Genomic DNA, 25,946 nt, shown 5'->3' on the forward strand with positions numbered 1-25,946 from the left:
GATGCTGGATGTTGTGTGTCCTGCTGTGGCCCACTGGTGGACTGGAGGAGAGTGTGGACTACAATGTGGACCACTGTCCATGTGGTGCAGTGGTGCTCCAGAGTGTATTCACCAGGTGCAGTGGATGTGCCACAATGATGGAAGAGGTTGTTGATGTGGGAGGGGTGGGGTGGATGGGATGGGGGGGTATATGGGGACCTCTTATTCTTTGAATGTAACATTTAAAAGAAAATAAAGAAGAAAAAAGTAAAAATAAAAAATAAAGTAATAGGGACATCGAAGGGTGAGGCTTACTTCAGCCCAGATGCCTTGAGGGGTTCAAAGACACTTTAATGTCCTTTTTGTTCTTGATCTCCCTTAGCTCTGTTGGTTCAAATCCCAGGCATAATCCTGCCTGGTAAAGACCAGCAGCAGCTTCAGTGTACAATTTCTCAGCTTCTAGTTGGGAAGAATATTTTATTTTCATGGGAGCACCAAGAAAAGTCTAGGTTCAGACCATCCTTGAACTAAACACTGTAGCCAGGAGATTCAGTACTTTCACTGGGTTGGACTGGGTCATACCCCTATCCCAAAAAATCAGAGCTGGGGAAGTCCCAAAAATGACAGACACTTAAAGACTTTATGGGTAATTCTTCATGAAAAATACTGGTTGTTTTAAAGAGTAAGGGATAGGAAACATATAGATACATAATATCCTTAATAGAAGTAAGTAAATACCATCAAGGAGTAAAAAGGACCAGCAGTAACAAATTCTTCAAGGGATTCATGAAAATCAAACTGGTAAATGTGATAGTAGATCTCTGCACTCCACCCTCCTGCCCTCTGCTGTACTAATTGTCTCTCAAGACAACTGGTAATGGAATTTTTCTCTTCCAACATCTTTGTTTAATTATAGGGTTGTTTTTTGTTTTTTAACAGCTTTTGTCTCTATAATACAAATCTAGAATGCATTACTTTTATAAGTCAAGTTTAAACATTTTTGCCTATAACAGCCACCTGAAGGAATCTCTCCCAAATGGTTCATTATCTAAAGAGATATCTATTGTGTATTTGCCAGGATATCTAATATTTACCTCTGCTATCAAAATCATCTTTTCAAAGGTTGGTCTTGCCATCATAAAAGCAAAATGAATTAAAGTATTTTATTTTAAATCTTTGAAATTCTAGAGCAAAATAAAATGAATCACCATGGAGACATTTAGAGAGAAACTCAAATATAATGGTGAATTTGTCCATTATTTTCTATTTGTTTTCCTTATCAAGAAATACATTGACTAGTCATTGCCCCTGTACTCAGGGGACTCTTGCTTTTCCATTAGAGAATGTGGCAGAGCACCCCAGGATGAGAATTCAACGCCCTTTCCATTATTCTGTGAATCTCCACCCACCATAACAATGCCCCATGAACACTTGAACACATTTATATACCTTGTATGTATACCCCAGGGAAACCTCCTCCCATGTATCCCCTATCACTGATACCCTGCACCAGTAATCCTCCCCTGTCATAGTTGTAACCCTTCTGTGATCCAAAACTTCTTCAAAAATGAAGCTAACAAAATAACCAAATACTACTAATAAGAAAATGAAAGAATAGTTTTTAAAATAAGAAATAAAATACAAAGAAAATTTAAAAATTTGAAAAAAAATTGGGATAATAAAAAAATAATGAAAAAATATTAAAAAAAATTTTTTTTGAATATTTAAAATTTTTTTTTGACATTATGTCCTTCATAACCATAAGATCTGTTGTCTTGCATATATAGTGACATTTTCTTCCACTTATTCCCCCACTGTCTTACTTTTTTTCATTTTGGCTTCAAAGAAGTTCTAGGTTACAGAAAAGTTGTGTACAGAATATAGGGGATTCCTGTATACCTGATATCCTCCTTCTTTTCTCTTTTTCCCCTATTAATAACATTTTACATGTGGATGGTACATTAGTTACAATTGATGTACAAATATTGAAACAGCTATTAAACAAGGTCAATGGTTTACATTATGGTTTACATTTTGCACCATACACTTTTATAACTTTTGATGAAATTGAACATGGCCTGTATCCATCATTGCAAAATCATGTAGGACACTTCCATTGTCCCCAAACTGCCCCATGGTCCATCTATCCTATCTCTCCCTCCCTCTCCCCTCAGGATCCATGGCAAGCATCAGACTTCACTCCTTGATGAACAAGATGCATAGTTACTTGCAACAATACTGATGGCTTAAAATACTACTCTGTCCTCCCCTCTTAGGACTGCTTATGCTCTTGAAAGAATACCACTTCTCTATTTGATGGACCCTGTAGCAGTTTGATATTATTAATGATTTCCAAAAAGAAATACTGGATTATGTTTGTAAACTGATCTTTTCCTCTGGGCATATGAGATATATTGGATTCTCTTGATTACTTAATCAAGTAAATCTCTTGTGTCAGTAGGGCATTGAGTCCTTACCCTTTGGTGGGTGGGGACTTGCAGCTAAAAGGAATGGCAAAAGACAGAGTTGGGGGGATTCTTAATGTTAGGGTTTTTGATGTTGAGTTTGATGCCAAAGCCTTAAGCTGGAGCCCCAGGAAGTAAGCACACAGAGAAAAGAGAAGCAAGCCCCAGGAAGGGAGGAAACCAGGAAGCCTGAACCCTCACAGACATCAGCAGCCATCTTGCTCCAACATGTGAAAATGGACTTTTGTGAGCGAAGTAACTTATGCTTTATGGCCTGGTATCTGTAAGCTCCTACCCCAAATAAATGCCCTTTATAAAAACAAACAAATTTCTGGTATTTTGTATCAGCACTCCTTTGGCTGACTAATACAGGCCCTTACTATTGATGACTGTACTTATGAGCCTTTATGTTTGAAATTGAAACTTAGTGCAATACAATAGGATGCTTAAGAGTTACCTTCTAATAGCCTCCTTGTTGATCAAACGTGGCCTGTCTCTGAGCAAAACTCATCATATAAATGCATTACCTTCCCCCCCCCACACACACACATGGGAAATAACTCCCAGGGATGAGACTCCCTGGCACTGAAGGATTACTACAGAGCACCTACTAGCAATGCAACTGGAAAAAGGGGGAAAAGGTAAAAACAAATGAATTTATATGGCTAAGAGACTTCAAAGTGAGTCAGGAGGTCATTCCAGAGGTTACACTTATGGATGTTTCAGCAGGATCTCACTGACTGCCAAAGTAAATACTACCTCAAATACTGGAGCTCATGAGGGATCTAGAAACATTTAGACACAATAGTCATGGTAGATAGCTCAGGAGTTTTGTGCCCTGCCAGTGTGCCCTACTTTGGAATTTATGTTCCCCTGTGTGACAAAGTTGGACTCAGTTGTGGTTTCCCTAAACATGGCTCTTCTGACCCTTCTATTTGAACCAATACTTAGTACTAGGATTGATAGGTGTATGTCCAAGAGACTAAAATCTCTGGGCTGTCCACCTGTCAGCTGCATTGTGAACCTCAGTGGAGTTGAAACACCTACTCTCGAGCTCATTGGACTCACCCAGGATAACTAACAAGGAGATGATAATGGACAATGACCATCCCAAGGAATCAAGAGAGTCTACAACTGCAAGGAAGAGAGTCCCATCCATCTGCCCATGGGATCAAAGACCCCTCTCAATTACAGGTGGAGTGGGCATCATCATCCCAGAATCCTCAGGTTTGGGGAATGAAGTATGTACTAAAGTAGACTTACTGGTATTCTACTATAGACTTATTGTGATTCTAGCAATGGAAGAAATTGTATTATTGATGTAGCCACTGGAGGTTCTGAGGGCAGGAGAGGGAAAAACAGGTGAAATAGGGGGCATTTTCAGGACTAGGGAATTGTCCTGAATGACATTACAATGACAGATACAGGACATTACAATGACACATACAGGCCATTACATATCTTGCCATGAACTACAAAATTTTGCAGAAGAGATTGTAAACTGCAATGTAAACTACAATCCATGCTTAGTGGACATGCTTCAAAATGATTTCATCAATTGTAACGAATGTACCACACTAATGAAGGATGTTGTTAAATAATGTGGGAGGTGTAGGGAGCAGGGCATATGGGAATCCCCTATATTTTTATGTAAAATTTATGTGATCTAAATATTCTTTTTTTAAAAAATTAAAATACATTAAAAAAAATCTGAGACCCTCAAAAAAAGAAATGTATTGAAATGTTCAATATGTTTCACATTTCTTTTTGGAAAGATGTATTATTCCTTATCTACTATTAAAATAATTTTCATTATTTAACACTTATTTAAAATGAATCCAGTAAGCAATTGATATGGAGGGAACATTAGAGAAGAATAAATATTTAACTAAATATCTTATCACCATGATGAACAGACCAAGGTTTGTCTCCAGATGCAGGCATCATTTTGTAATTTTTCTTACTTCAGTTTTTCTCCCTCCCACAATTTATAATACAGCTTTCCAAAAAGATTGATTGTAAGTATGATCACTTCTGTGCAGTTTTCTGTGAACTGTGTCAAATTATTTAAGTAATATACAAAATGACTGAAGTTTTGTGAGTTGCTCAATTTAGTGTTTATAAGGAGATTTCAAATTGTTACATGGTACTCATCCCTTGAATTTCTTATTATGTTCATTTTCATGGCGATTTTGTTCTTTCCTTCTACCCTCCTTTGTAGCAAAGCAAGAGAGGCTACAGAATAGAAAAAAAAATCATTCGTCTCTCTAAAAGATTTCAACATAAATCTTTCTCGTGTGCATACTTTCCCCATTGGGACAATGTCAGACCACCACCTGCCTTTCTGGTTTGTTTGTTGATATGTTGGTTTGCTTGTTGGTTGGTTTTTAGGGAACTTGCTGAGAAAACCACTCTTCCACACTCAAATGCTGGTCAGACCTGGAGGTTTTTCTAAAAGCGTTAATTAGACTATATATTTGAGTAAGAAAATAAACCATTACATCATCCTATAGTGCAGCAGGTGATTTCAAAGGATTATTAATGCAAAAGACACTTTCTGTGTATTTTTTTCTCAAGAAATGGCATTTTAAGCTATGATGAATGAATGGATGATGTTTCCTGGAGGTGATATTTTGTTGTTTTCCAATATAGTTACCCATTTAACTACCACTTGCATTGTATAACCTTTATACTCCATATCATTTCAGAGTAAGGTGATTGGGGGGGGGTGAATAATTATTCAAGGTTTATCTGTAATGACATTTTATATTCAACAATATAATATTTTTGTTTGAACATTTATGACTACTTATGCTACTGATTTACAAAGTCTTACTTGATTAGTTTCCAATTGTTCTCTTGCTCTTCTTTTCTATTAGAAAATATCTTTAATTAAACCCAATTATGATCATATTTTATATGAACTTCTACATGCAGTGTTCTGACCTTACTATATCAGTTAGGACTTACTTTCAGCTCCTAGAAACAAAGATCTGACTACAGAGGTCGAGTCACAGAATAATTCATTCTCTCACATGAAAGAGGAGTAGAAATCAGCTACCCCAGGCTCAGGCAACAACTGCATGAATTCAAGGGTACCCCAATATCCCTCGATCTTCTACTTGTGCTGCCCCTTTCAGCATGAAACTTCCAGCCTTAAGATCATGGACCAGGAAGGCAACGATTGGCAACACTCAACCCCATCGTCCGCAGGCCAAAGGAACCCTGCCGTTAGCATATTTCTCCCTGTGGGTAGCCACAGTCATGAGATAAAGACAGCTTTTATGGCAAAGTGAATACAGCATTGACAGCACAGATTTATTTTTTAAAAACAGTAAATAAACTAAAGATATGCATGGGGTATGTCAAAGTTCCTGAAAAATATCTTTATTTCATTTTTGGTAAAGAGTTTTTCATATATAGAGCGGTAAACCTTGTCAAATGAAATCATAGTTGGACAAGTCTTTCTTTTGGTGACTTTTAACTTTTTTTTAAGGAATGTCAGACTTCATATGTCAGGTCCTTTTTCAACGATGCTCCAAATGGTAATGAACTAATGATGGTCTGCAGCATTGCTTTACTTCTTTATGGCTGCTGTGATAAAATACCACAAACTGGGTGGCTTAACACAACAGAAATTGGTTGTCTCAGAGATGTGGATGCTTGAAGTCTGAAATCAAGATGTCGGCAGGGCCATGCTTCCTCTGAAACCTGCAGAGAAGAATCCTTCTTGGCCTCTTCCAGCTTCCGGTGGAGGCCACAAGTCCTTGGACCTCCTTGGCTTGTGGGAGCATCACGCCAATCTTTGCCTCAGAGCTCTCATGATGTCCTGGATTCTCTATGTGTCCACGTTCAGAGTTCCTCTTCTTATAAAGACATCAGTCAAATTGCATTGGGGCCCATGTGAATTGAGTGTGGTCTCATTTTAGCTTAACTAGTTCCCATCTAAAATGGCCTTCTTTCTAAACTTATTTCTTACTTCTAAATGAGGTTGCTTCTGAGGTAGTGGGGGTGGGACATCAACATATCTGTTTTGGGGGAACGTAATTCAACCCATAGCAAGCATCAGCCAGTGTGAGTTGTGAACTCCTTTGCTATATTAGGAGCATGAAATTATATCGCCAATAACATATTATATATTTTACCATTAAAAGTTTAACATGCCAACAACCCTAGCAAATAGATTTATTTCTAAAGTTGTATATTTACTCCTGAGACTTATTAAAATATCCATACCTATCTATACACAAAGCATATAGTTATTGGACTATTAAATAATAGCAAATTCTCAGCAGTTTATAGAAATTAATTTACTTTAATGGCCGTTGATTTTACAATAAATGGCTTATGATGCCCTGCAGCATCTTAGTACAATATAAAGCCTTTGAAATAGATGTTCTTGTAGCAGAAGCAGTGTTGTGCTCAGGAATAACACGGTAAATTCCTCATGCTTTGCTAACACATTTCTCTCCACATTCTTTTGCATATATATGTTATGAATATATTAAATATGCCATTTAAATAAATTAACCAAAACAACTGAAGCAGTGCTATCCACAAAGTGTTACATCCTATTCAAATATTTTCTGTCAACAGGAAAAGTTTAATTAACCTTCTAAAACTCAAGATACCTATGCTTATGCTAGTTTTTCATTGTTTTACACTGGGAATACCATTACTTCAATTTTTTGACTTAATATGTGAGTCTTAGACACTCTAAAGGTTTTGAGATCCTTATAGTTCCCCTGAGCCATCTGATATCCACAACTCTTTGCAATATTTTCTCCGAGACTCAACTGAAGGAAAGCTGGCAATTATCTTCTCAATTTAGTTTTGGGATTTGTGCTTTGATCATGTGTCTGCTATGGAACTGGACCACCAAATCAGAAGAATCTGACTCTGGAGATTCTCCTGCCTCTAGGTATATTCTGTTTCACTAGCTGCTCTTCAAACAATGGTTCTTTGATTTGCTTCCCATGCAGTCTAGCAGTGAAGTATCGACTTAGTGTCTGCTATTTGGGAGATACGATATTCACGTAGGAGCCCTGTCTTCAAATGGCATCTCACTCTTACAGAGCCTCCACTTGGATTTGACTGACAAGTCATTATAACTACCTCACATTCCGGTACTTTATAACTTTAACGCCTAACGTCCTCTCCACCTGTCTCTAGGGTAAAGCTAGACAATCCCCTCCTCCCACACCCTTCCACTTCCCACAGTCTTACAGTTCAGAAACCACCAGCATGCCACAGGTGTTTTATAAATTATTTTTCTACAAGTTTATACATCTAGGTATCATATTTGCCATTGCAAATGAATAAATTCACACATAAATTTTGAGTCAAATGCATATAAGACTCATCTCCTATAAAAATAAGGAATAGGATTTTCTTACTGGATTTTAGAATTAAAATAAGTGAAGTTATCAAGTTCAAAAAAATTACCATTTATAGAAAACTTATAGTCTCTATATTAATTTTTTCATGTGTCCCCATAATGCCCTTTTGGGTCTTTTCTACTCCATTATTATATCCTATACAGGATCATGTATTGCATTTAATTTTCATTCTGTCCTTAGTTGCTCATTCTTTATTTTTCAATAGTGGGAACCTCTATAACATAATCTTTCCCATCTCAGCCACTCCCAAGCATACAATTCAGTAGGATCACTCATATTTATACTTTTGCAGTACTGTTACGACCTTCTCTTACTAAAACATTCTCATTTGTCCAGACAGAAACCCATTATGAATTGACTTCCATTGCCCCTGCCTCCCCCCCCCGCCCTTGCCCTGGCAACCTGTACTCCAATTTCAGGTCTGAATATGAGTTTGCATATTCTCCAATATTTCCTTTGTAGTTGCAATGGGGCATAATTTAACATCCTGAAACTTCAACTCTTGTTGGCTTAGAGACAAAGTTTATTTCAATAGTATGCATGAACCATGTTCCTATCCTGCTCCGCCCACTCACCTTCATGTCGTTCTTATCACAAACTGAATGCTCAGACAGGATGAGTCCAAAGCCACTGATATATCATTACATTTTATGCATTTGCTTTTAGATCACTTTATGATTATTAGATTTGCTTTTAGATCATTTTATGCACTTGCTTTTAGTAAAAAGTGGAGTTAGAAACCAAAATATAATACTGCCTGCGTTGTCTTTACTGTACATCCTCATTTCTTCATGCAGCTTTCATCTCCTGTCAAGTGCCCTTTCCTCTCAACCTACAGACTTCTCTTTAGTATTTCATATAGGGCCAGCCTAGTGGTGAATGCCCTCAGCTGTTGTTTACCTGGAAGCATCTTAACCTCACCCTCATTTGTTTCTTTTTTCTTTATTTTGAAAGAAGACTTAGATTACATAAATGTTACATTGAAAATATAGGGGATCCCCATAAACCCTCCTCCCCCTTCCATACTTTTCCCCGTTAACAACATCATTCATTAATATGGTACATTTGTTGCAATTGATGAATAAGTATTGAAGCATTGCTACTAACCATGGTCCATAGTTTACATTATGGTGTATACTTTGCACTGCACAATATTATAGGTTTTGACAAATTGTATAATGGCCTGTATCTGTCATTGCAATGCCATTCAGAACAATTCAGATGGCACAAAAATGCCCCATGGTACACTTACTTTTCCCTCTTCCTCCCCTCAAAACCTCTGGTGGCTACTGCCTTTATATCAATGATACAAGTTCTTACATTGCTAGAATAATAATAAGTCTACTTTAGTCCATAATTGCGTTCCCCTCCCCCCATGTTTGTTCTTTCCTCAATTTTGAGGATTTGGGGTTGGTGATGCCTACTCTGCTTCCACTTCTGAAAGACAACTGTTCCAGATATAGAATTCTTGATTGTCATTTTTCGCTTTCAGTACTTTAAATATGCCATCCCACAACCTTCTGGTCTCCTTGGTTTCTGATGAGGAATTGGCACATAATTATTTTGAGACTCCCTCATATGTGGCAAGTTGCTTCTCTCTTGTAGCTTTCAGAATTTGAAAGTTTGATTATTTGTCAATTTGGGTTTATACTGTCTGAAGTTCCTTGAACATCTTGGCTGTGAATATTCATGTCTTTTGTTAAATTTGGGAAGTTTTAAGTCATTACTTTTTGAATATTACCTGTGCTACTTTCTCTGTTTTTTCTCTTTCTGGGATTCCCACAATATGTATATTGGTGCACTTGATGGTGTCCCACAGTTTCGTCAGGTTCTTTTTACTTTTCTGCATTCTTTTTCTTCCTGTTCCTAAGACTGGATGATTTCCACTGTCTTATCTTCAAGTTCACTGATTCTTCTGTCAGTTCCATCCTGCTTTTGGGCTCCTCTGGGGAATTTTAAAATTCTGTCACTGTGATCTTCAGCTCTGTTTCCTCTTTTTCATAATTCCCATTCCTCCACTGATATTCTCTTTGTGTTCATCTATTATTTTCATGTTTTCCTTTAGGTCTTTGACTGTGATTCCTTTCACCTCTTTGAATTTACTTAAGAACATTTTGTTTTAAAGTCTTTGTCCAGGAGGTACCAGGTCTAGTCCTCCTAATTGACAGTTATAATGGTTTAATCTTTTCCTTTGCCTGGGATATCACTTCCTGTTTCTTTGCATGTTTTGTAATTTGTTGTTGAAACCTGAACATTTTGATATTTTAAAGCATTACTTTTGGAATTTAGACTCTGGGGCATTTTTTTTCTTAAAAAAATAGTGTTATGACAGAACTTTCCTTGCATGCCAGGGGCAAACAAAAAATAAAAAAGAAGGACAAAAAGGAAAACACTTTCCCCAGTCTCTGAAGATTGACTTGTGCAAGTACTCTCCTTTAGAGCTTATCCATGCAATGAATTTAGAGACTAGCTCACGGCCAAAGTGTGGGTGCCACCCTGATCTATTCTACATATGCATCTTATCTTGGGCATGCACATGTAGTCCTAGGAATTCCTGAGTTTACATGATATGGATGTTCCCACTTGCCTTGGAAACAATTCCTTCATACTGCGTGGTACTGCACTGTATGCCCTACAGCCAGCAACCCATTGCCCCAGGTAGCCACCTGACTGGTGTCCCACAGCCCTCTGTAGGAGAGCCTGTGAACTACCTTCTACATGCAGGGCAAGATCTGGCATGGCATGTCTCAAGCCACCACAAGACAGATTGGGCCAGGCTTTTAAGCTCCCAGTATGTGCATAAGTGTTACTTACTCCCTTGAGAACCAGGACCAGGAATTCATAGTGGAAACACAGACTGGTTCTGCACTGAGCTGGTGAGGGGTGAGGAAGGGAACATCCAGGGCACCCCAAGATCCTCCTGCTTTTAAGTATTCTTTTTCTTGATTTGGTACTCATTCTGCTTTTCCAGTCCTTTAACTGTTTCCTGGACTTTGAGAAAGATGTTTCTGCCAGTTCTTGCTGGTTGTATTTGAAGTAGTATCAGTCAGAGTAGTAGTAATAGTAACAGTAGTTGTTAGAGTTGTATCTATTCCTTGTCAGAATTCATTTATATAGGTATCTAGGCCTTTACCTTCTTGGCAAGTAGATTTCATATTCTATTCTTTATATCATCTGTTTATTGCTTGAGTCATGATTCCTATATACATTTACTTTATAATTATATATTTATTCTTTATTTGGAAAAAAATTTGAAAGGCTCATTTTAATATGATTGTCCCTAATACAACTCACATGGTATTTTAATCTCCTCTTTTGTGATTAAAATCCTAAGCTCTGGAACCCATGAATTTTACTCCTGACTTCAGCATTCCTGGTTTTTCTCTATATCATCAAATGAAGAAAGTAAATAATAATAGCACTGAGCTTATAGGATTGTTTTACAGATTAAATGAGTTAGCATCTATGAAGTGCTTAATACAGCAGCACGTCTAGAACAATTGCTCAGTAAGAGTGAGCTGCGACTTTTAAACAGGTGGTACCTATAGCCTTCACTCTATTTACATTCTCTCTTATTCTTTTAAACAAACTTGTTAAATGCTTCTTTATCTTTGACCTGATTGATTACTTTTAGGTTTTGGCTGTTACATTTTGTAATTCATTTCTTTGGCATTTTGCATTGTTTTTGCCAATGTTCTTCTCTTGTATAATTAGTTCATTTCTTTTCACTATTTCTTGTTTCTGGATATGTGCATAAAGAATTATAACTTTTGGCTCTTGTATTAATCAGGGTTCTCTAGGGAAATAGAATCAACAAGAGATATCTGTCAATAGTATGTGATTTTATAAGAGTCTTTTATGTGACTGTGGGGATGCACAAGTCCAGGTTCCACAAGCAGACTGCAACCAGGGGCTCTGATGAAAGTCCAATGAAGGTTCTTGATGTGTTTTGGGAGACGCTGGCTGTCCAAAGACGAGTTGGGAAATTCTCATTCAATGCTGGAATCACTTCTCCTTTTAAGGCGTTCAACTGATTGCTGATGGCAATCTCCCTGATTGATGTATTTATAGTCAATTGTAACCAGCTATCTATGATTTACCACTGCAGTAAAGTCAATGATGACTAAAACCCATAAATGCCCTTGTATTACAGTTAGCCTAAGGCTTGCTTGACCAAACAACTGGGCACAATTTCCTGGCCAAGTTGACACATTAGCCTAACCATCACAGTTCCCCAAGGAACACCCGAGACATCTTAATTCTATGTAATTTCTAGTTTACATTTTGATTTTCCCCTTAAGCCAGATTTGCATCAATTTTTTTTTTTAAGATTTATTTATTTATTTAATTTCCTCCCCCTCCCCTGCTTGTCTGTTCTCTGTGTCTGTTTGCTGCGTCTTGTTTCTTTGTCCACTTCTGTTGTCGTCAGCGGCACGGGAAGTGTGGGTGGCGCCATTCCTGGGCAGGCTGCTCTTTCTTTTCACGCTGGGCGGCTTTCCTCATGGGCGCACTCCTTGCACGTGGGGCTCCCCCACGCGGGGGACACCCTTGCGTGGCACGGCACTCCTTGCGCGCATCAGCACTGCGCATGGCCAGCTCCACACGGGTCAAGGAGGCCCGGGGTTTGAACCACGGACCTCCCATATGGTAGACGGACGCCCTAACCACTGGGCCAAAGTCCGTTTCCCTCAATTTTTTTATTTTAATTCTTAAGCAGGGATAATTTTTGTTTGTGTTGGCAACTTTTCTTGGATCTTATTTTGTTATATAATTCTCATTTTGTAAAAAAAGTCAGAATTTGCCATCTTTATGATATCTGTTTTGTGGAAATTCCTTAAATTTTCTTGGTGGTATTATTTGTCTGAAACATTGTTGAATTTTTAAATCCATTGTATGTTGAATTTGAATAATCTATATACATTTTGTTAATTGATATACACATTGCTGCAGATATTCGTAGTATTACTGCTTTTATTCATTCAGCACATATTTAATCAGTACACACCATGCCATGCTCTGTCCCAGCCACTGGGCCTGAATTAGATCATCATCATAATAGAGTTCTTCGTCAGCACTTTCTATTCATTGACAGTATGAAGAATTCAATATTTATTTCTCTATTGTCTCTAATCAACTCAATTTTTTCTAGCATCCATACTGCCTACTTGGTAGGCTTTATGCCAAGATGTTGGTGGAGCAATGTCAATGAGGCAAGATGACCCCCTGTTGAACAGCTGTACACAGAGGTTACACAGAGGTCAGCTCAGAGCTGTCCATGGTCCCCGCGTTCTTGCTCCAGGCAGGTCCAGGAGGCACAGGAGACATGGCTATCACTGGGGAATGGGGGAGCCACAGGCCGTGGTCCCATGCTGGGAAAGGCACCAAAATGCTAGGCTTTTCTGGAGACCCAGATACTACTGGGTCCAGGGCACAGGGGTCTTCAGCTTAGAACCCACCAATCTTCTCTACCAGAGCCCACGACTACCTCTGTCCAGTCCTTAGAAAAGCCCCCTCTCACTCTGATTATTCACTCAAGTTTATCAATCCTTTCTGTCAGGATGGATCATGATGATCCACCCAACCCACCGGCTAGAATAAAACAACATCTAAACTGGTGCAATTTCCTTTGTGATGGGGAAATAGTAATCTCAAATTTTTACTAGAAAGGGAGATAAAATAACTGCATTCCATCCTTTTTGCACACACACACAAAAAGATAAGGGAACTCAGAATTCGTTTTTCATGTTAAAACAATATGAATTAACTTGTTCCAGTCTTCTGAATCTTTTCTTATGTTTTGACTATTTGATCTGTTAATTGCACCAAGAGACAGGTTAAAGACTTTCCTTAGTTACACAGAAATTGTCAGTTTCACAATAGGCTTTTTATCCATTGTGTCATTTTATATATCTTAAAACTTCAATATGTAAAAAGATTAATATCTACCTTCATAATATATTGACAGTTTTATCAATCTAAAATATTCTACTGCTCCATTTTAATGCTCTTTGACTTGAATTCTTTTATTTTTATAACATTACAATGGTGACATGTTCTTTTAAAATATGTAAATGTAAATTTGCAAGCATACATCAAATAAGAGAAGAATATGTTGAACTCCACGTACCCACCACTAACTTCAGTAACTACCAATATCTTTTTGCCTTTATTCTCTCTCCCCACGTCTTAAATATATTTTACTGGTGTATTTTAAATCAAATCCAATACATAATATTATTTCCCTTGTAAAAACTACACCTTTCTGTAATAAATAAAAACTGTTATTTTTTATTATCACCACACCACTAACAATCAGTACTCACATTCTCCAACTGTCTCAGATATTGGAACCCAAACCAATTCTATCCATTACACTGGGCTTTTTTTTTTTAGTGTCTTAGCTAGTTTGAATCTATAACATATTATGCCCACCCTTTTTTTAAACAAATATTTATTTCTAGAATAATTCAGGTCATGTGTTTTATAGAGTCTCCTGAGTTCTGGATTTTTCTTATTGGAAATACCTGGTATTATCTAATATGTGTCCCCACATTCCCTATATTTACTGTATACTGGCATTAAATATAAACTCTTCATAAGATTCAATTTTGATTTTTTTTGAGCATGCAAGAATACATCATAGAAGAATCTGTCTTATTGCATCACATCTGAATATGTAATGTCCAGTGGTTCCATTTTGGTAATGATAAAATGTGTATATGATCTTAGGTGTCATCAGTCTGATTCACACACTATAAAGTTCCCAACCAATTTCCCACTTAGGCTCTGTATTTTCACCCATGTATTTACCTAAAGTTTATACAATGTGATATGAAGTTCCTCTCACTGAAGAAGTCTCACTAAAGAAGCCCTTAAATCTGAGCTGAATTTTTAAGTTTCTTGGCTGATAGAATATGGTGGCAGCAATGATGAGGTAGTTCCAAGCCTGAGTCTCAAGATGCCTTTGTATTCCTGGAGGAAGAAACCACATGAAGAAAGCCCAAGGTGCCCCATACAGATGACTGTCAACTAAGGTTGGGGCTGAATTGTTACACAGCAATAACTGACTGAGGTAGAAATCAGTATCTAGAAGTGGGGTGCTGATATAAAAACTAAAGCCAAAATATGTGGTTATTTTGCTTGTTTGCTTATTTGCTTTAGTCAGTGGTCAGAGGTTTGAAAAAGGCAAATAAACTGATAGCTAAAACTGGAAAATTGGTGGAAAAATTGTTAGTGGATCCCAGAAAAAAAGTTATCTCTTATTTTGTATTAGCAAATAAATTGGCAATGCTGTAAACTACTTTAACTTTGCAGTTGTAAAATTACCAAATGTGGTTGGATTTTGCCTAGGAGATATCCAGGCAGAATGTTAAAAGTGTCATCTGGTTCCTTCTAGTATCATGAGCTAAAGAAATCATGGCATCCTTGCAAAATCAGAATTTAGAGACAATATGGAATTTCTGGGACCTATTTCTAATCTCCAGGCCCTTGCAAGGGATTTTCATACATACATCCTAGGAATATATATTAAACCAAGTTCATGGATTGATTATATCTTTTTATCTACAACAATTATTTTTGCCTTACCCAATTTTTGGTATGATTATGTGTCAGAAATCACCCACTCCATCTGATGATTTGTTAGAAGGACTCTTGGGACACAACATATACTTATACTTCAGCTAATGTTTACCACATTGAAAGATTAGATGACAGAAGCAGCAAAGGAAAAAGACACAAACAAAGTTTGGAAAATCTATGCACAGAATTTTGTTTCTCTCATGACAGGTACATTGAACGTTGAATGTGTTTATTTCTCAGTTAAGCAAAAAAAGAAAAAAAAGTACAGTGCACTCTATGTACTATTTCTGCCCAGAAAAGCCTATTAGAAACTCAGTGCCCACATTTTTTATTGGGAGTTTGTCATGTAGACATCCTCTGCCTCACGTGTATAAAAACCCCTGGCTTGTAATGATTTGATGAGTGTTACAGATTTGATGAGTGTTACGTATGTATCCACCCAATACCCAATAAATCATCACACCATTCAAGAAAAGTTTCCTTTGCTCCCCTGTATTTCATCTCACTCTCCAACCCAATCTCCAGGTGATCACTGATCTGTTATATATTAGCTTGCATGTTCTAGAATTTTCCATAGATGGAATCATACATAGATTGCTTTATTTGTCAACTTCTTTCAAGGTAACAATTATTTTGAGGAACATATATGTTGTTATATGGATCAATAGTTTAAATTTCTGGGTTTTATTTTATTATATGTATATACTACTATTTGTTTACACATTCATCTATTTGTTATTTTTGTTGTTTGAAGTTATTAGATTTGGCAAATGAAATTTCTGCAAATATTCATGTACACATCTTTGTGTGAGTATGTTTTCATTTCTCTTACATGAATACCTATAAATGAAATGGCTGTATTGTGTAATAGGTCTATGCTTAATTTTTTTAGAAATTGCTGAGATTCAACATCCTCTTTCTCCACACCCTTGCCGGCATTTGGAGTGGTAATTTAACATAAACCATTTAATTGGTTGTGATATTAACCATTCTAATTGTTGAATTTTTATTTCCTTAATGATTAATTATATAAAACATCATGTTTAATGTTACTATTGGCCATTCATAGATCTTTATTATGAGGTATCTTCATATTTTTATCATTTTCGCTGGGTTGTCTTTTTTAAGTACATAGTAAGGGTTCTTTTAATTTATATATTCTGGATACTGCAAATATTTTCTCCTAGCTTGTTGCTTGCCTTTTCATTTTCTTAATGATATCTTAGAAGATTACACATTTTTCATTTGCATTTCTTTTACTGTTTGTGTTTTCTATGTATTCTATAAGAAAATTTTCCCAGCCCAAGGTCACAAAGATTTTCTTCTATGTTTTCTTCTAAAAGTCTTATATTTTTAGGTTTTACCCTTAGATCTATGATTCATTTCATTTTTTAAAATATATTTTTATTAGAGAAGTTGAGAAATTACAAAGCAATCATGTACATGTGTGGAATTCCCATACAATACCCCTTCACCAACACACTACATTGTTGTGGAACATTTGTTACAGATTATAAGATAATATCATCAGACTATTACCACTATGGTTTACAGCATACATTGTTATATTTTTTCCATACTCCCCCTACTATTAGCAAGTACATCTTTGGCATTGGTACAAGGATATTACAGTATTGCTGTTAACCATAGTTCATAGGTTACATGAATTGTATTTTTCCCATGCTTCTCCACATTCTTACCACCTTGCAAAAGTAATGCACATTTGTTCTAGTTCATAGACGGACACATTCTTGTGTTTGTACTATTAACCACAATTTTCATCCACCTCTGAGTTCACTGTTATTCAGTCCCTTGATTATTCTCTAGCTTCATTTCATTTTAATGTTGTCATTTTATTGTCTTCTGGCTCCATTATGTCTGCTGACAATACCAGCTGTCAGTTTTATTCTTGCTCTTTAAAGTTAATGTGTATTTTTATTTCTTGCATTTCAAATTATCTCTTTATCTTTAATTTTTGGCAGTTTTCCTATGATTTGTCCAGAGGCAGTTATTTTGTATTTAAGCTACTTGAGTTCACTAAGCTTCTTGCATCTGTGGGTTGCTTTCTTTATTGGTTTTGGAAAATTAGCATCCTTTTATCCCATTCTCCTTCTCTTCTTCCTCTGGGATTCTAAATACATGATTTAGGTTCCTAGGGCCACCCTTAAAAAGTACCAGAAACTGAATGGCTTAAAACAATAGAAACATACAGTCTTACAGTTTTGGAGGCTAAAAGTCTGAAATCAAGGTATCGGAAGGGCCATGTTTCCTCTGAAATCTCTAGGGGAAAATCTGGTCCATGCCATCCACCCAGCTTCTGGAAGTTGCTTGCCAGCAATGCATGGCATTATCTGCCTCAGTCATCACATGGAGTTCCTCCCCAATCCCATATTTCTCTGGGTCAAAATTCCTCTTCTTTCAAGGACACCAGTTATGTTGGATTAAGGGCCAACCCTACTCCAGTATGATCTCATTTTGTCTTGCCTGTCCTATCTATAATGACTATTCCTAAATAAGGTCACATTTTCAGGTATTTTGCATTAAAATTCACTATACTTCAGCATATAATAACATGTAAGTCAGGACTTTTGACTATTTCTCACTTTGAGGATCTTGACGATATTAATGCTTCCAGAGAAGATTAATCATAGCCAGTGCAGGCAGCTAGAGTGCAGCTAATTCCTTTAATTTAATTTGGGACTGATCTTACTCAAACTTGAGTGAAAATTTCAAAAGCTTCTGTGTACTTCTGATTCAGCCTACTGTTACTCCACAACTCTCCAAATGCCAAGCTGAGAGTTCGTGGTCATTACTAGGTGCCACACCTGTCTTAGGTCCTCAGCCCCAATTTCTATCCCCTTTACATTGAAAGTATAATGGAAACTCCATTCTCCTGCCCAGCAGTCTTAAGTCCTGTGCAGTTTTAAAATGTTCTGAATGCTTGGAAGAGCATACAACAAAGCGAAAGCCCACCATGCAGCACTTCACTTTTCTACAAGATTTTTTGCCTCTTAAGCATCTTGATTCTAATTATATCTTAGACATGAAATCCTAGAAGAGGAATGATTGCAGGAAACATCTTACACTAATAAAATATTTGACACACATTGCTAAATTTTCCTTCACAAGGATTGAAATCTGTTAACTCTCATCAAAATATACTACAGAAATTATACTTATTTGGAAAGTGGTTATTTTCTACAGTCTCTTGATTCAGTATAGGCAATAAATGAAAGTGTGCAAAATTGCATGAATGATTTTGTCGACAAGAAATTCCTTCTAGAAATAAGAGTAGAAATGTGTTAGCAGATAATCCTTTTTAACTTAATATGAGAAGATAAAATAAATGGCTCCTCCTTGATGAACTCCAAACAGCCTGTAGTGATCACTATAAATGGAGAATTAAATAGTATACCAAATAATAGCACTACAGAGAATTTGTCATTTCAACTCATGTCTTGTCAGTAAGGACAGACTTTGTTCTCTGCCCTCCACCACTTTCTGTATTTATCTGTATCAAGACATCAACAATAGTCTATGTGTTTAAATAAACTCAAAACTTTGAAGGTTGGAACTCTACCTAATCATATACCTGTAACACAACTCTTAGAATACTGTGACTATTTAATACAACTGTGTCAAATTAATATTTAATGAAGGATGTAGACTTAACAACATCAGCAAAATCTTTAGTCTACACTATGTCAATAGAATTGCTTTGTTTTGTTTTTCTAATCTTCTGTAAGTGGTATATATATTCCCCTTCTGTTGGTCAGAAAACTTTATCAGAGTATCCAAGGCATGGCCCAGGCATGGTACCATAGGCAATTATTGACTAAAGAAATTCATAAATTACTTTTTCAATGATCTTATTAAATATACTTTAAAATCAAAAGAAGAAGGAATTATTATTTTTACAATATTAAAACTAAGATTTAAAGGAATTTTGTCAGTCTGTTAAGATTTGTACCCTGGAATTTCCCGACCCATTAAGTGTGGGTGTTGTGTGAGCCTCACAATTCACTAAAGGAGTGGACTCAGATCACATACCCACCTTTACAGTTTAAGAAGAAGCCTGAGGCAAAGATGAGATATGGACTATAATTAGTAGCAATACTTTGATGATGATCTTTCATAGCTTGTTACAAATGTTTCAAAACAATGCAAGGTATTGGTGGTGGAATGATGGACGGGAGCCCTGTGTGGTGGTATGCATGTTCATTTTGGAAGTTCACAACTTTTACTATACACTTATTGTTTATTTATGTTCATACATGAATGATACAATTCAATAAATTTTAAATGCAAAAAAAAAATGAGGAAGGCTGAGGAATTATTTACAACTGCATCACTCACATCTCTCAGTCAAGATTCTCCTTTGTACCATCATAAAGTCACATGCCTTTTCACCTCTGCTGGATGAAATATTTCTGCTTTCCTGGTTTGGTCTTGCTGCAGAGCTTCAGTCACATCCTCTCCGATGTTCTCTTCAATCACACATTTAATAGGGCAATGGAGCCCAAAGCAGTGATGAAACTATTATTAAAAATGTCATTCCCTAAAAATTTTTAAATATAACATTTAATATTCCTGTGACAGTCATGATTTTAAAGGACCTCAACTTCACTTACTTTATTAGATTAAAACGGCACCAAATTCTCAACAACTGAATGCTCTAAAGAATAAAGCTTCCATCAAAATATAGGCATTTTTCAGAACTGAAGTCCTTAAATGTAGATCCTTTGTTCATAACTCTCTCAAAGACACTTGGTTTGGTCAACATGTACTCCTTTGCTAAACCATGTACAAGTACAATTTCAATCGTAAAATATTTTCCCACAGCAAGTTAAAAGGTAACATGGTACACAATTTTAAAACATGATTTGAACCCATTATAAGCAACATTATAAGATTTAGAGTATATGGAATCATGAAAAGTAAAATGAATGTGTATATTGTGGTGTAGATAAAACCAAGAATATTTTCTAAACATATATTCTAAGAAATTGAGATTACCTATCTAAATGGCAAAAAGATTGAGTTTTGTGAATTCCCTCTTATACTGTAAATTTTATTACACATTATTCAATTATACAGTGTATGCACTTTGGTATATAAAATTTATTCATTTATTTTATTATGAAGAATATTAATGCTTCATTACTAGTGGATAATTTGAATAAATTCATAGAGTATTTCATTCTTTATTGCCTGATATTTTAACTATCCATTCATTCACTCATTTTTATTACTTATGTGTATTTAATCATTTTTCTAAACTATTTGAAATTACAGTTTTAATGATATGTTCCTTATCCCTTACTATTTAAGTACATATTTACTAAGAATAAATGGTCTCATATATCTCCATAGTATCATGACTTCAAATATTTAATATTGGCATAGTACTTTATCTTACCACAGTACATATTCTAATTTTACAATTTGCTCATTAATATCATTTTGAGTATCTTCTCTTTCCCTAGTACAGGTATAGATTATGTGCTTTATTTTTTGTATTGGTCTTGTTATTTCTCTTTAGTTTCCTTGAGTCTGAATAGTTTCAGATTGCCTTTGCCTTTCATGACTAACGTTTTGAAGGAGGTAGGCCAGACATTTTGTGAAGTCATCCTCAGTTTGAATTTGTCTAATAAGTGCTCATGATCAATTCAATTTATGCCTCACCAGCTTGCATTGACGTAACGGTATGCCCACAGCACAAAGTCCATCACCTCCACTGGTGATCCTGATTTTGACCACCTGGTTGAGGTGCTGCCTGGTCTCTCCACTCTAGAGTTACCATTTTCCCCTTGCAACTTTCAGTGAGAACACAGTGATAACCTTGATTTATTACATTTATGCTTTGACTAAATTCTATAATATGGACAAAATAACTTCAGAATAACTATACCTATAAAACCACACACACACACATACAAACTAATATTAAGAGTTCCAAATTTGCTTCTTGTGGTTTTGATGGAGGAATCTGGGTCACTGTACTGGGTGACATTTGAAAATAATCCTGATAATCTCTCCTGATTGAAAATTACTGATGCAGTCTTTTATGATATAGATTCTATAATTTTCCCTTCACCTAATTTTTATTACTTATTAAGTATTTCTTCTCATTTTAGTATATGTGTCTTTGCAAACTGATGAGTCAGTTGTCTATTGCTGAGTAACAAACCACCTAAGACAAGAAACCTTTATTTACCTCATGATTCTATGAGTGAGCCATTTAGGCTGGATTCAGCTTGGTGGTTCTGCTGATCTCAGCTGGCTGGCTCATCCATCTGACCAGGTACTGGCTGACCCAGGACGATCTCATTCATAGGCTAAGCAGATTTCTGGCTATTGACTGGGGCATGAGTTCCTATCATCCAGCAATGTGGATAGAGATTGTTTATATCAATGTTGCAGTTTCCAAGAGAGTGAACAGAGTGCACAAGACCTCTTGCCGCCTGGGTTTGGAAACTCACTCTCCTTCTTTATATCACATTCCAATAGCCAAAGTAAGTCTTAAGACGAGCCCAGATTTCAGGGTATGGATATAGACAGTTACTTTGGAAAGTGCACAGATACAGGGAGAGATGCAGAATTGTGACTATTTGCAATCTACCACAGTTGCCTCAAATCTTTCTGGAAAAGGATGTTGTCTATAAATAAATAAATAAACAAAAGAAACCAAAAAAGAATTGTTTTAATTTAACATAAATTGGTGTTTATGAAAATGGCATGAAAACCTACAGGTGAATCATATGGCATTTGTCTTATGATGACTTTTATGATTACTTCTCTCTTTAAGTATGTAAATCAAATATCAAAATGGTTCATAATTAGTAGGGTATATTGGAGAAGTGAGGAAAAGAACGAGGTTCAACCTTACTATTATCCATATATAACTAATCAAAAGGAAATATCACTATCTTTATGTGAATATTTAAATTTAAAGGAAATTTTAGTGATGATTGCATGAGATATATGAGAAACTGAAAATCTCTAGGATACAAGACAAACATATTAAACTCATTCCTTCTCATTGTTTGTCATATAGTTATCATTAGTAATCGAGTTTTGATTGTTAGAGGCTTATTTTCATATCACCAGCAAATTCAAAGTTTGTTAAAATAGAAGTTTTTTAACATTTGAGAGGAATATATTTTGAATAATCTAAAATCAGTCAATAGTTTTTCATCATCTTTTACTATACTGCTGGTGACAAGAAGCAATCCAGATTTTCCCAGTCACAGTCTAAAATTTAGCTTTGCAAAAATTGCTGTTATTTTTCAAACTAAACCCATTCTTAAGTATCACACATCAAAGGTCATCAAAGTCCTCACAGTAGCTTAAAAAATATTAATCTCTCTTCCTTGGGAAGTCTTGCCACATTCTCAAATAATATGGCCCAAAGCACTGGAATATATAAGCTTTGCCTAATAAAAGAAACAGAATCATAAGTTAAGCCCTCCATCTTAATGCTTTCACCTATGAACCATATTCCTATAAAAATGAAAAATCCTAATTACAGTTAATACCTAATAGTTACCTGCTGGAAAATTATTTGTTGCTCTTGTGGCTTCTCTTTAAGCTAAACTCTGTAAATCAACTCACTACTCTTTTCCCAACAAGTGACATGAGTCTCAGGAATGACCCTCTGTGGTGCTGAGGGATGATTACCAAGCATTGATCAGTTATGTATTTGAGAAAGACTTTGATCAAGAGGGAGAAATATTAAATAAAATAGAGTTTTTGTGACTAAGAGGATTCAAAGTGTGTTGGGAGGTCATTCAAGAAGTTATGTTATACAGATCTCAGCCAGATTTCACAAACTTCCACAGTAAACAAAGCCTCAAGCAAAAGTGCTCCTGAGGGTCCTGTGGATGTCCAACATAGGCAAGCTTTATGGCCATGTGAAATCAACACCCACCCCTCAGTAGACTATGTGAGAATATACGAAAAACTATTTCCACAATATAATATAGTTTTACTCACTTATATATCCCATAGTCATGATTCTTCTACTTCTTTCATTTACACTTATGATTTTCAATTTACTTAAGTATATTTATTAATTGTTGGATTGTTCTTATGCTGCATAAGCCCAAAACTCAGCAGATGTATGGCCAACTTCTACTCTCCAGTTTTTTGAGCTTGCCTGGGACAACTAACAAAACAATGGTTTTTCCCATCCCAAAATCAAGGAGTATCTTCAACTTCAAGAAAAACAATTCTGTTTTTATGCCCCATGATATCTATGCCTCTCCTCAGCTGGAAGGAGTTAGTGGACATCATCCCAATCCCTCAAGATTGAGAAATAAGCAAATAAGGGGGGACTATAACCACTGACTAAAGCAGATTTAATGTTACTATAGTTATTATCTTGTGTTAAGTGAATAAATTGTAATCATTGATAAAAAATAGTTTGTAAAATAGGAAGTAAAAAAACATAAGCAAACAAAAACAAAAAAGCCGTCAAGGAAAAGTTAAACCATAATAACTGAATGGTCATAAGCCAGCTTCACATTTTTTTTCTGGGACACAGACATGGAGCTCCTTTCCCACTAGACTATCCCACCATCTTCCATTAATTAAACCATCCTAACATTGTCTGCTCTATAGAAAAGCATTCTGCCTCATCAGGACTTGCCCAGCCTTCCTTTCTCAACCCACTGTCTACCCCACCACCGATGTTAACTCAACAAATACTCTTACTATACATCCATGTTCAGTATGAACATATTCACAGCCTACTGTTGTGACACTTCAGCGTGTTGTGTTTTTGCTGATGAGAGGTGTATCTTTCTGGACCATGGGAAGAAGAATGCACCCTCAAGTGGCTTACCTGAGGAGTGTATATTGGGTGACCTCTGTCAAGGTGAGGGTGAAAATTATGGTTTGGAGAAAAAAGCAGGGACTAGAAATTGAGGAAAAGCATTAGCATTATAATGGCAAAGGGAGAGCAATGGAGAATTCTTACCAGAATACATAGGAACTATAGTCTCTGGTGAAAACCCATCCAAGGAAGGACCCAGGACTAAAGTGAGAAGGATGAGACCTCTGCCCAAGAGCATCATGGATGGGAAGGAATATTAGGTGGGTCGAGATGAAAATAGAATGTCTAGATATCACTCTCCAAACTCTACACCCAAACATAATACTAAGGGTAAAGACTTCTGCATAATGCAATCAGTCCAGGTCTGTCTCCAGGGCACAGAGCAGAGTAGAGGAGTTCAGATGGATCTGGAAGGGCAAATAGAAAGTAACCAATTCAGTATGATCAGTAAATGTCTCTTTCATCTGGACATAGGTGAACAAGGCACGAAGAGCTTTCATGCCAAAGAAATCCTAAATGATGCCTGGAATAAGGGTTAACCATTATTGTGTTCAAAGTTATATTTAGTAAACTGATTGAGCTAAATATAGCTTTTCGGAGAAATGTTTGAGCAAAGGTAAGACTTAAGTTCTAAGTGGATTTCTTAGGTCAAGTTGGGAGGAGAATGATTGTAAAGAAATTTAATTCTAATTTCTAGTCAATGACAATATTCAAACACTCCTCACCTCTGTAGCTCTCTTCTTCGCTCCTACATTTATTAGAATGAAAAGGAAGTCTAACATTATTTTTTGAAGTAAGGACTAGTCCATGAAAAAAACTTTAAAAGTCATTTCTTATACTTTTTAAAAGCAGTTTAATATAAAAGGGATTTGAGGTGGCATGCATAGTTTTGGGAAAGGGCATACTGTATTGGTTAAATATTTAAAGAGCTTAAGGGAAAAGAAAATTGGAATTTCACATAGGCCCCACAAAGAAGAAAGATGACTAATGAAAGGGTAAAATGGATACAGAATCAAATTTTACCTCAATCTATGAACAAATTTTCTAGACACTTTCAAATAATGGTATGGCTGCCACAAGTCATAGTTGTTATATGTCCTCTTATGATCCTTTTTATTTCTGTGTGGCCTGTTGTAACCTCCCCCTTTTAATTTCTGATTGTATTTATTAGAATCTTCTCTCCTTTTTTCTTTGTTAGTCTAGCTAGGAGTTTGTCAATTTTATTATTCTTCTCAAAGAACCAAATATTGGTTTTGATTATTTTCTCTATTGATTTTTTGTTCTCAATTTCATTTATTTCTGCTCAAATCTTTATTATTTCTTTCCTTCTGCATGCTTTGGGATTGGTTTGCTATTCTTTCTCTAGTTTTTCTAGCTGTTTAATTAAATCTTTGTGTTTAGCTCTTTCTTCTTTTTTAATATAGGCTTTTAAGGCTATAAATTTCCCTCTCAAGATTTCCTTCCTTAAATCCCGTAAGTTTTGATAAATTGTGTTCTCATTTTGTCTCGATATGTTTATTGATTTCATTTGCAATTTCTTCTTTGACCCCCTGATTATTTAGGAGTGTGTTGTTCAGCCTCCACGCATTTGTGAATTTCCTTTCTTCCTGTCTATTACTGATTTCCAGTTTCATTCCATTATGATCTGAGAAAATGCTTTGTATAATTTCAATCTTTTTGTATTTA

This window comes from Dasypus novemcinctus, chromosome 2, assembly GCF_030445035.2.
Source record: "Dasypus novemcinctus isolate mDasNov1 chromosome 2, mDasNov1.1.hap2, whole genome shotgun sequence".
NCBI lineage: Eukaryota > Metazoa > Chordata > Mammalia > Cingulata > Dasypodidae > Dasypus > Dasypus novemcinctus.